Genomic DNA, 12,303 nt, shown 5'->3' on the forward strand with positions numbered 1-12,303 from the left:
ATCAGAAAAACAAAAAGGAAAAAAAAATTAAATAAAATGAGGATAGTTTAAGAGACCTCTGGGACAATATCAAGTGTAACAACATTTGCATCATAGGGGTACCAGAAAAAGAAGAGAGAAAACAAGGGATTGAGAGCCCATTTAAAGAAATAATGACTGAAAACGTTTCTAATGTGGTAAAGGAAATAGATGTACAAGCCCAGGAACTGCAGAGAGTCGTAAATAAGATGAACCCAAAGAGGCCCACACCAAGACACATTACAATTAAAATGCCAAAGGTTGAAAAAAAGTTTCCCTTTCCTGTCGCCAGTTGCATGGAGTAGGCTCTCGAGTTTCTGAGACCTGAAAGTCGAGAGCTTCTTTGCGCCCAGGGGACTGCGCCTGGCGTCTGCGCGGTCGTAACCATGCCACAAAACGAACATATTGAGTTATACCGGAAGCGCTATGGATACCGTTTGGATTACCATGAGAAAAAGAGAAAGAAGGAAGGTCGAGAGGCTCATGAACGTTCAAAGAAGGCAAAAAAGATGATTGGTCTCAAAGCTAAACTCTACCATAAACAGCGCCATGCTGAGAAAATACAGATGAAAAAGACTATCAAGATGCATGAAAAGAGAAACACCAAACAAAAGGATGATGAAAAGACTCCACAAGGAGCAGTACCTGCGTATCTACTGGACAGAGAGGGACAGTCCCGAGCTAAAGTGCTTTCCAATATGATTAAACAAAAACGCAAAGAAAAAGCGGGAAAATGGGAAGTCCCTTTGCCCAAAGTTCGTGCCCAGGGAGAAACAGAGGTATTAAAAGTTATTCGAACAGGGAAGAGAAAGAAGAAAGCATGAAAGGGGATGGTTACTAAAGTCTGCTTTGTTGGAGATGGCTTTACTCGAAAACCACCTAAATATGAAAGATTCATTAGGCCAATGGGCTTACGTTTCAAGAAGGCACATGTAACACATCCTGAACTGAAAGCTACCTTTTGCCTGCCAATCCTTGGTGTAAAAAAGAATCCCTCATCCCCACTTTATACAACTTTGGGTGTTATTACCAAAGGTACAGTCATTGAGGTGAACGTGAGCGAGCTGGGCCTTGTGACACAAGGAGGCGAAGTTATTTGGGGAAAACATGCTCAGGTTACCAACAATCCTGAAAATGATGGATGCATAAATGCAGTCTTACTGGTTTGACAGCAGTTCATACAAGTAACTCCTTATAATTATTGAAGATTATACATCAATCAAGAAAACCACCTTTACTGTGATGTTTCTGAGTACCAAACAGCTTCCATGTCTGCAGTCAAGAGAACTATTTATTCTATTGTAAAGAACATTAAAATGGCCCAGTTTTACAAATTGGTCCTTATTTTGGGGTCTGTTTAGCATTTAGATGTTCATGAAATTGAATGATTAAACAAGCAGTTATAAAAATAAAAAAATAAATAAATAAAAAAGCCAAAGGTTAAAGACAAAGAGAGAATCCTAAAAGCATCAAGAGAAAGACAAGTAGTTATTTACAAGGGAGCTCCCATAAGATTTTCAGCTGATTTCTCAACACAAACTATGCAGGCCAGAAGGGATTGGCACAAAATATTCAAAGAGATGAAAAGCAAGGACCTACAACCAAGACTACTCTACCCAACAAAGCTGTCATTTAAAACTGAAGGAGAGATAAAGAGCTTCCCAAACAAAAAGCAGCTAAAGAAGTTAATCACCACCAAGCCAGTATTATAAGCAATGTTAAAGGGACTTCTCTAAGGAGAAGAAGGGGAAAATAAAAGAGAACATAAAGATAAATAATAAAATGGCAATAACTATGTACCTATCAAAAATCACTTTAAATGTAAATGGAGTAAATGCTCCAATCAAAAAACACAGAATACCTGAATGGATAATATGCTATACATATGCTATCTATAAGAATGGATAATATGCTATACATATGCTATCTATAAGAGACCCACTTCAGATCAAAAGACACACACAGGCTGAAAGTAAAGGGATGGAAAAAGCTGTGAGAAAGGGATCAATCCAATAGAAGGATATAACCCTTGTAAACATTTATGTACCCAACATAGGAACACCTAAATATATAAAGCAAATACTGAGCACATAAAGGTAGAGACTGGCAATAGTACATAGTAGGGGACTTTAACACCCCATTGACACCAATGGACAGATCATCCAGACAGAAAATCAACAAGAAAAGAGCAGCCTTAAATGACATACTACACCAGATGGATTTAATTGATATATTTAGAGGATTCCACCCCAAAGTAGCAGAACATATAGTTTTTTCAAGTGCACATGGAACATTTTCCAGATAGACCACATATTAGGCTATAAAACAAGTCTTAATAAATTTAAGAAGATTGAAATCTATAGCTTCTCAACCCCTTGCTTTCTCTCTTTTTTTCTGGTACCCCTATGAAACATCTTCTCTGACCATAGTGGTATAAAGCTAGAAATCAATTATAAAAACAACAACAACAACAAACAGAAACCTGAAAAACACACAAACACATGGAGGCCAAATAACATGCTACTAAATACAAAATACAAGTAAAGTGGATTCTGTAATACATTAAAAAGATCATACATCATGATCAAGTGGGATTTATTCCTAGGATGCAATATTGTTTCAATATCTGCAAATCAATTAATGTGATACACCACATTAACAAAATGAAAGATAAAAAATCGTATGATCATACCAACACATGCAGAAAAAGCATTTGACAAAATCCAGCATCCATTTATGATTTAAAAAAAAAAAAAAAAAAAAACCTCTCAGCAAAGTGGAAATAGAGGGAATATATCTCAACACAATAAAGGCCATATACAACAAACCCACAGCTAATCTCATACTCAACAGGGAAAAGCTAAAAGCATTCTCCTTAAAATCAGGAACACATAGGAATGCCCACTTTCACTACTTTTATTCAACATAGTACTGTAAGTCCTAGCCACAGCAACCAGACAAGAAAAAGAAATAAGTGCATCCCAATTAGAAAGGAAGAAATGAAACTGTCATTATTTGCAGATAACATGATACTATATAGAGAGAACTCCAAAGATTCCACCAAAAACAATATTAGAATTGATAAATTCAGTAAAGTAGCAGGATATAAAACTAATATTCAGAAATCAGTTGCATTTTTATACACCAATAATGAACTGTCAGAAAGAGAAATTAAGAACAAAATCCCATTTACAGTTGCATCAAAAAGAAAAAAATATATATCTAGGAATAAATTTAACCAAGGAGGTAAAAGACCTATATTCAGAAAACTTAAAAGACACTGAAGAAAGAAATTGCAGGAGATACAAATAAATGGAAGCATACACTGTGCTCATGGATAGGGAGACTTAACATCATTAAGTCCACACTACCCAAAGCAATCTATATCAAAATAGCACAGGCATTCTTCACAGAACTAGAACAAATCATCTTAAAATGTATATGGAACCACAAAAGACACCAACTAGCCACAGCAACATTAAGGAAGAAGAACAAAATTGGAGGTATGCTACCTGTTATCAGATTATACTACAAGGCTCTAGTAATCAAAACAGCATGGTACTGGCATAAAAACAGACACATAGATCAATGGAACAGAACACAGAGTTCAGAAATAAGCTCATGCCTATATGGTCAATTAATCTATGACAAAAGAGGAAAGAACATACAGTGATTTAAAGACAGTCTATTCAATAAATGGTGTTGGGAAAACAGGACAGACACATGCAAAAAATGAAACTGGACCACCTTCTTTTACCATATACAAGAATGAACTCAAAGTGGATTAAAGATTTAAATGTAAGACCCGAAGCCGTAAAACTCCTAGAAGAAAATATAGGAAGTAAACTCTCAAACATTACCCTTAGTAATATTTTTAGTGATATATCTCCTCAGGCAATGGAAATAAAAGAAAAAAATGAACAAATGGGACTACATCAAACTAAAGTTTTTTTCACAGCAAAAGAAACGATCAACAAAGTGAAAAGACATACTACTGAATGGGAAAAAACATTTGCCAGAGATACATCTGATAAGGGGTTAATATCCAAAATTTATAAAAAAACTCATACAACTCAACACTAAAAAAAAAAAACCACAATTTAATTAAAAACTGTGCAGAAGACCTGAATAGACATTTCTCCAAAGAGTACATACACATGGCCAATAGTCATATGAAAAGATGTTCAACGTCACTAATCATTAGAGAAATGCAAATTAAAAACGCAACGAGATACCACTTCACTCCAGTCAGAATGGCTATAATCAATAAATCAACAAACAAGCGTTGGTAAGGGTATGGAGAAAAGGGTTTTGTGCATTGTTGATGGGGTTGCAAAGTGGTGCAGCCATTATGGAAAATGGTTTGGAGGTTCCTCAAAAAATTAAAAATAGAACTACCTTATGACCCAGCAATTCCACCTCTGGGTATTTATCCAAAGAAATCAAAACACTAATCAAAAAGATATATACACTCCTATGTTCACTGCAGCACTATTTACAGTAGCCAAGATATGGAAGCAGCCCAAGTGCCCATCAACAGACGACTGGATAAAGAAGATGTGATACATACATACAATAGACTATTACTCCACCATAAAAAAAGAATGAAATCTTACCATTTGGGACAAAACGGATGGACCTAGAGGGTTTATGCTAAGTGAAATAAGTCAGACTGAGAAAGACAAATACCATATAATCTCACTTATATGAGGAATCTAAAGAACAAAATAAATGGACAAACAAAACAGAAATAGACTCATAGATACAGAGAACAAACTGATGTTGCCAGATGATGGGGGGTTGGGGGCCTGGGTGAAAAAGGTGAATGGATTAAGAAGTACAAATTGGTAGTTACAAAATAGTCCCAGGGATGTAAAGTACAGCATAAAGAATATGGTCAATAATGTTGCCTAGTGTATTATGTTCCAATAATGTTCCAATAGTGTATTAATTGGAGGAATCACTTCATAAATACATAAATATCTAACCACGATGCTGTACACCTGAAATGAATATAAAATAATATTAAATGTCAACAGTAACTGAAAAAAATAAATAAATAATTTTTTAAAAAACATTCATTGTATAGTCATTATGGTGGATCTTTTTGAAGACAGGCAGAATACAAAAAAGAACAAAACATGTTACGTTCCCTCAAGCTGTTTATAAACTACTCAAGGGAATCAGGATAAGACAGCTAATTTAAAAAGTTAAAGGAAGCTAACAGAGGGAGTAGGAGCAATATTTAACGTACACTGAATTTGTAGCAATTACTCAGCAGATGATTATCAATGCTACAGAATCCTACCCAGACATATAGAGATACGATCTGACATGGACGGAAAAAAAATTTGAATACAAACATATAGATATTTTGGACAAGTAAATTTGTTTTAAATAGCTCTGCTCCAAAGAAGTAAAGGGCTATTCCCAGAGCCAAAAATAAAAAGCTCTTGGATCTGGGGCTGAGGTGTTAATACACATGAGAGGACAGAGGGTGTGGCTTCAGGTGGGTTAGCAATGGAGGAGCTGGAATTGAGCCCTCAAATAACAGAACTGCAAAGAACTTCTTAGTTTATGAAAAAGTAAGTCTAGACAAATTATCAAACTAGCCAAAAGAACAGGAAAAATCTTGCCATCAAAGTACAAATTTAAACCATTTGTTTAGTGCAAAATTCACAAGCCTAGAAACTAATATTTTGACTCATCCAGACTACTGAAATTGCTAGGGCTCATTCAGAAGAAAACTCAAAACTGATATTTTACATTCATAACTAAGGAATCAGAGAGCCCTTCAGCAAAAGTCTTTACTGCAAATAGATCTCCATAAAAAATTGCAACATGCATCAAGAAATGCACCATCATGATGAGAATTAGCAGATGCACCAAACAGAAAAACTGGTCACATTGACGTTGAATCACTATGTTGTACACTTGAAACTAATACAAAATTGTAAGTCAACTACAATTAAAAATAAGTTTTAAAAAGATAATAAACACATACATTTATTATTAAATTGTTTTCAAGAAGAAAGATTGGTCACTGTGAAAACTGTAAGTGGTAAAACAATTTGAAAGACACTCTGAAATAAGTGGACACTAAGATGGGATCAAACATGCAAGAGATGTATTTGAAACACCTGTTAAAGAAAAAATGGGAGGGAGAAAAAGGAGGCGAAGCAAGCGTGTAGACCACAATGCAGGTTTGACTATGTGGAGGAGAGAGGAAATGAAGACAGATGGGATAGAGACTCAGACTGCAGGACCATTCTGAGATGCTTCAGCCAGGCCAGGGGGAAGTCCTTAAGCCAAAGGTGCCCTGTAGAGGAAACCTGCTTTTTACAAAAATAGACCCACCTTTGAGTGCCTGCTATGCTTAGTCACTGGCTAACGCAGCTTGTGGGAAGAGTGTCTTTTGGGGAAATCAATGATAGATTGAGAGGCCAGAAGCTGGGGGTCTCCATCAATTACAAACAGCACAGCAGGAGATCTGAGCTACACATTTCCCTGCCTGGTTCATCCATTAAAGGGAATTTAAATTGTAAAAACTCCAACATAGAAATGCAACTAAATAAGACACAAAATAATTTGAATTGCAGAATTAACTTATGATGTTAATATAAATAATTGATACACCAATAAAGTTGTATAATCTTTCTAATCAGTAAATCTTTGAATACTTATGAAATGGTGTGAAACACTATTATTCTATATTAAAGACTAGGGAAACAAGATTTAATAACCACGGAGGTCTACCTGAGAATAACAGCTAATAAAGCGATTTCTGTTCCTAGAGCCCCAAGAAGCCTGTCAAGCACTTCTATTAAAAAGCATTTTGCTTTGTCTTTCAACATTGATAACCAAGATGATAGAGAAAATTCCACAAGTGGGTTGTGTAAATCTTTATTGGTGTCCTGGTCTAAAGTCTGAATACTCTAGAGAAATGTGACTCTTAATTAAGGGCATTTAACTTAAGCTTGCCAGACTGTAACTGAAAGTAAATAAGCTACCAACACAATCCCACGTGATTTAATGGTGTTGACAAAGCGTGAAGAAAATATCTAGTTTTAACCATGTTTCCTGGGGTTCCTAGCCCTTTTGCTAGAAGCAAAGCGGGAAAAGGCAGGCGTCCATGTTTACCATTTAGGAGGTTTCTCTGAAATATTTTATCCTCTCATTGTGTCTTTAATACCGTGATTGTGCTATGTAGAGTTCACATTTAAGAGTAGATTAGGAAATGTCAACACATACCAGAAGTCCCTAGTGGAGGAAGTTGAGAGAACTGATAATGTGTGTGCTGGTGGCCTGGTACTTCATTATTTATAGTCACAGAAACTTACTAATCCTTGGGTTATACCACAGTTTAACAGAGGAAATGTTCTTACCTCTACATTGAACTCCCAGTTGTGCCTCTTTTTCTGTAGACAAAAAAAAAAAAAAAGAGGAAATAAAAAGAAGGAAATTAAAAGAGGAAATAAAAAGAGGAAAATTAGTTGGAAATTAGGTCAGAGGTACATTATCATATTATGAAACAAATATGCTGCTGCTTATATACTGTAATGGCTCTAAATTCCTTAAGCTCATTTTCAGAGGCAATGGAGGTGCTACCATTTTAAAATGTTGTTACCTGTGTTATAAATAAAATGGCAGCATTTTCCTTTTCAAGTAAATGAAGTGAAAAATTGAAACACTGAATATGTAACCGAGTGAAGCAAATCAGGATTCTTGTCCCATTAGGAGGAGGAATTCACTTTCAGGTACTACTTTAAGCGGAACCATCTTTTTCATAACTATAAGTATGGGAAGAAAAATGTGCATGGATGTTGGAAATCCCAAGAGGCAGCTACTGGAATCGTCCTGACTGGATGTAGCATCCCACCTCCCACGATGGAACATGAAGGAAACAGAAACTTCCCTCCCTGCCATCATCTTCATTCCTACCCTGGCAGTCATGACACAAGCAAGTGGCTCAGGTGCCCCCAATCTGATGCTTTTCCTCAGGACTCTGAATTCTGAGTAAGTAACACAAAGAAAGTGGGATAGTTAGAATCTGTTCACAGCTACAGTAATAGCGAAGCGACAGTGTCTGTGGCAAAGCCACAGCTTCCTAGCCAGCTGTCTGTGTGTTGCCTTCCTCCTGACATTCTGGAGCCACACTGCTTCTTGTCCTTTTGTCAAATTTTCTTGCAGTCTCTCACTGATACTTGCAGCTCTCAATATCCTTCTAATAAGATTTCTTTTTGCTTGAGACTACTACTACAAAAGCAGTTTTTCACTAAAGGTAACCTAACTGATGATACCAGCCAAGCAAACGTCTACAGAAATTCTAATCCGAGTGAGGATCAGGGAGCTGAGTAGTGAAGCAGGGGCTGATTGGGACCCCCATAGGAGAGGTCTCGACACATCTCCCGCCCCCCCTTTCCTTGACCTATAGCTTAGTAATAGATTATCCCCCTGCAGCTTGAGCTCAGAATGTCCCCTGTCCCAGTTCCCTGCTTTAGAAAATTACACCGAAACTTATTATTAATACCTTTATCCTTATAGATCACAATCTCTATGGTCTCGCATTCTTCCCAGGCTACTCCCATCATTGTTCCTGGGTTGCTGACACCATTGGAAAGCCACGTGCCAAAGGGAAGGCTCCATGCAGACCCCCTGAACTGTCACGGAGCCTTTAGAGGAATGCCCAGATTTTCCCTTAAATACCCCAAGCCAGACTGAGAATGTTAAGGCAGTTTTGAAGGTGTTAACCTACTGCTTTCTCAGACCACGAGTGCTCTAACAATAAATGCTTATCCTAGAGTCCAACTCCTGTGTCAGTCTATTGGCTGAGTGGCGCAGGCAGCACGAGCCCCGGTCTCGGTTGCCCACCAGTTTCAGTAGTGGTGTGAGGTAAAAGTTCAGTCAGTCATAGATTGTTAAGGGAAAATAAAGGTCAGTGGGCAGACAATTAGCTTGAGGCTCTCCCCAGGCAGCTCAGGTAATTCCCTTGCCATCAGCTGGTAAGGATGGGGTCCTCACAGACCCCCTGCTCAGGTAAAGGGCATCTCAGGAAGTGGCTGTTGCTGAATCTGCCAGGACCAAGCCAGCATGTGCCAGACTCCATGAGAACAGAAGCAGAGAGAGCAGGAACCAAGACGTTGTGAACACAGGAAACACACTATGTGGATCTGACTAATTATTGGTTAAATCTCTAGAACTGGCAAACCTTTAAAAAGTCTGAACCTACATAAATATGGACAAATGATTGTTGACAAAAAAGCCAACAACATACAATGGAGAAAAGACAGCCTCTTCAATAAATGGTGCTGGGAGAATTGGAAAGCCACGTGCAAAAGAATGAAACTAGACTGCTATCTGTCACCATGTACCAAAATTACCTCAAAATGGATCAAAGACCTAAACATAAGACCTGAAACAATAAACTGCATAGAAGAAAACATAGGTACTAAACTCATGGACCTTGGGTTCAAAGAGCATTTTATGAATTTGACTCCAAAGGCAAGGGAAGTAAAAGCTAAAATAAATGAATGGGACTATATCAAACTTAAAGGCTTCTGCACAGCAAAAGAAACCATCGACAACATAAAGAGGCAACAAACAGAATGGGAGAAGATTTTTGCAAACAACGCCTCCGATAAGGGGCTAATACCCAAAATATATAAGGAACTCATACAACTCAACAACAAAAACAAACAAACAATCATATTAAAAAATGGGCAGAGGACCTGAAGAGACATTTCTCTAAGAGGACATACCAATGGCCAATAGACATATGAAAAAATGCTCAACATCACTAATCAGAGAAATGCAAATAAAAACCACAGTGAGATTTCACCTCACCCCAGCTAGAATGGCTATCATCGAGACAAATAATAAGTGTTGGAGAGGTTATGGAGAAAAAGGAACCCTGATACTCTGTTGGTGGCAATGCAGATTGGTGCAGCCGTTATGGAAGGCAGTGTGGAGGTTCCTCAAAAAATTAAGAATGGAATTACCATATGACCCAGCAATCCCTCTCCTGGATATCTACCCAAAAAATCTGAAAACATTTATCTGTAAAGACATAAGGACGCCAATGTCCATTGCAGCTTTATTTATGGTGGCCACAATATGGAAACAACCAAAGTGTCCTTCAATAGAGGAATGGATAAAGAAGTTGTGGTGGGGCGGCCTGATGGCTCAGTTGGTTAGAATGCGAGCTCTAAACAACAGGGTTGCCAGTTCAATTCCCACATGGGCCAGTGAGATGCGCCCTCCACAACTATATTGAAGACAATGAGCAGCCACTGAGCTTCCGGAGGGGCAGCCAGATAGCTCAGTTGTTTAGAGCGCGATCTCTCAACAACAAGGTTGCTGGTTCAATTCCCACGTGAGGTGGTGGCCTGCACCCCCTCCAACTAAAGATTGAAAATGGCAATGGACTTGGAGCTGATGGGCCCTGGAGAAACACACTGTTCCCCAATATTCCCCAATAAAAAAAAAAAATTGAAAAAAAAAAGGAGTTGTGGTATATACACACAATGGAATAGTATTCTGCCATAAGAAAAAATGAAATAGTACCATTTGTGACAACATGGATGTATCTTGAGATTACAATGCTTAGCGAAATAAGTCAGACAGAAAAAGTTGAGAATCATGTGATTTCACTGATATGTGGTACATAAAACTGAAAACAACAAAGGAACAAGACAAACAAATGAAGAAACAAAAACTCATAGACACAGAAAATAGGTTAGTGGATACCAGAGGGTAAGGGGGGTGGGGGTGGGAGATGAGGGTAAAGGGGATCCAATATACGGTGATGGAAGGAGAACTGACTCTGGGTGGTAAACACACAATGTGACATATAGATGATATAATACAGAATTGTACACCTGAAATCTATGTAACTTTACTAACAATTGCTACTCCAATAAACTTTAATTAAAAAAAACAAAAACTTTAAAAAGTCAAGAATAACCACTAAGTGCTTTTTTCTTTGAGACAGAAGCAGAACTTGTAAAGATGGGGAAAGAAGCAGCAACGTTCGAGATAAGAATAGGAGAGGGAAGTTATGTTGTTGGCGTCTATTTCCTCCGTGAAGCATGAAGCCAGGACATCTGCTAAGATTGAGAAAGTGAGAAAGTGGATAGAGGTTGGAAGAGTCGATAAAAGTTTAAAATGGTCCATATCACAGAAATGTATGAATCAAAAGAACTTTGAATGCTACTTTTGAATTGAAAATAACAAATTTAGCTCTTCTCAGGTGACCTCTGAAAATGGTTCACTATTCGCTTGACCCAGAGAACCCCACAAAGTCATGTAAATCATGAGGTTCAAATCTATGATGCTCATTTTAAGAACACTCCTGAAACTTCCAAGGTCATCAAGGGTATGCATATACGAAAAGCCACCCAGTATTTAAAGGATGTCACGTTAACAGAAGCAATGTGTGCCATACCGTCGTTACAATGGTGGAGTGGGAGGTGCGCCTAGGCCAAAGACTGGAGTTGGAAACAGCGTCAGTGGCTCAAAAAGAGTGCAGAATTTTTACTGCACATGCTTAAAGATGCAGAGAGTAATGCTGAACCCAAGGGTTTAGATGTAGACTCTGGTCATTGAGCACATCCAGGTGAACAAAGCTCCCAGGATGCAACAGAACTTACAGAGCTCACAGGTGGATTAACCCACACATGAGCTCCCCCTGCCACAGTGAGATGGTCTTCACTGGAAAAGAGCAGACCATTCCTAAACCAGAAGAGGTTTAGGAACAGAAGATCTTTGCACAGAAGACAAAGATCTCCCAGAAGAAACTGAAGAAACAAAAACTTATAGCCCAGGAGTAAATTCAGCATCAAATAAATGCTAATAAAAAAAGAAAATAACAAACTTAAATGAATTCAGTCTAATCATGTGCTTTTTCTCTAGCAACACCTCACCCAGAAACACTAGTTATGAAAATAATGGTCGTATCCAGGGCGGCCAGTTGGCTCAGTTGGTTAGAGAGCAGTGCTCATAGCACCAAAGTCACCAGTTCGATTCCCACATGGGCCAGTGAGCGGCACCCTCCACAACTTTCAATCCACAATATTGAAAACAACGACTTGACTTGGGAGCTGGTGGGTCCTGAAAAAACACACTGTTCCCCAATATTCCCCAATAAAAATAAATAAATAAATAAATAAATAAATAAATAAATAAATAATAGTCATCTCTCTCAAAAGCTAAAGACGATTGAAAATTAGTAGATGACCAAAGGGGGAAACGGGGAGTAGGAGGATTCTAATAAGAAGGTGGTAAGGA

At 38.0% G+C, this 12,303-nt stretch overlaps 1 pseudogene; it reads left to right on the plus strand.

Moving 5' to 3' along the window:
• Positions 1-384: 384 nt before the first annotated feature.
• On the plus strand, positions 385-1,352 carry LOC117031954 (ribosome biogenesis protein NSA2 homolog; annotated as a pseudogene).
• Positions 1,353-12,303: the final 10,951 nt, after the last annotated feature.

The sequence above is a fragment of the Rhinolophus ferrumequinum genome, chromosome 2, assembly GCF_004115265.2.
Source record: "Rhinolophus ferrumequinum isolate MPI-CBG mRhiFer1 chromosome 2, mRhiFer1_v1.p, whole genome shotgun sequence".
NCBI classification, from domain to species: Eukaryota; Metazoa; Chordata; class Mammalia; order Chiroptera; family Rhinolophidae; genus Rhinolophus; species Rhinolophus ferrumequinum.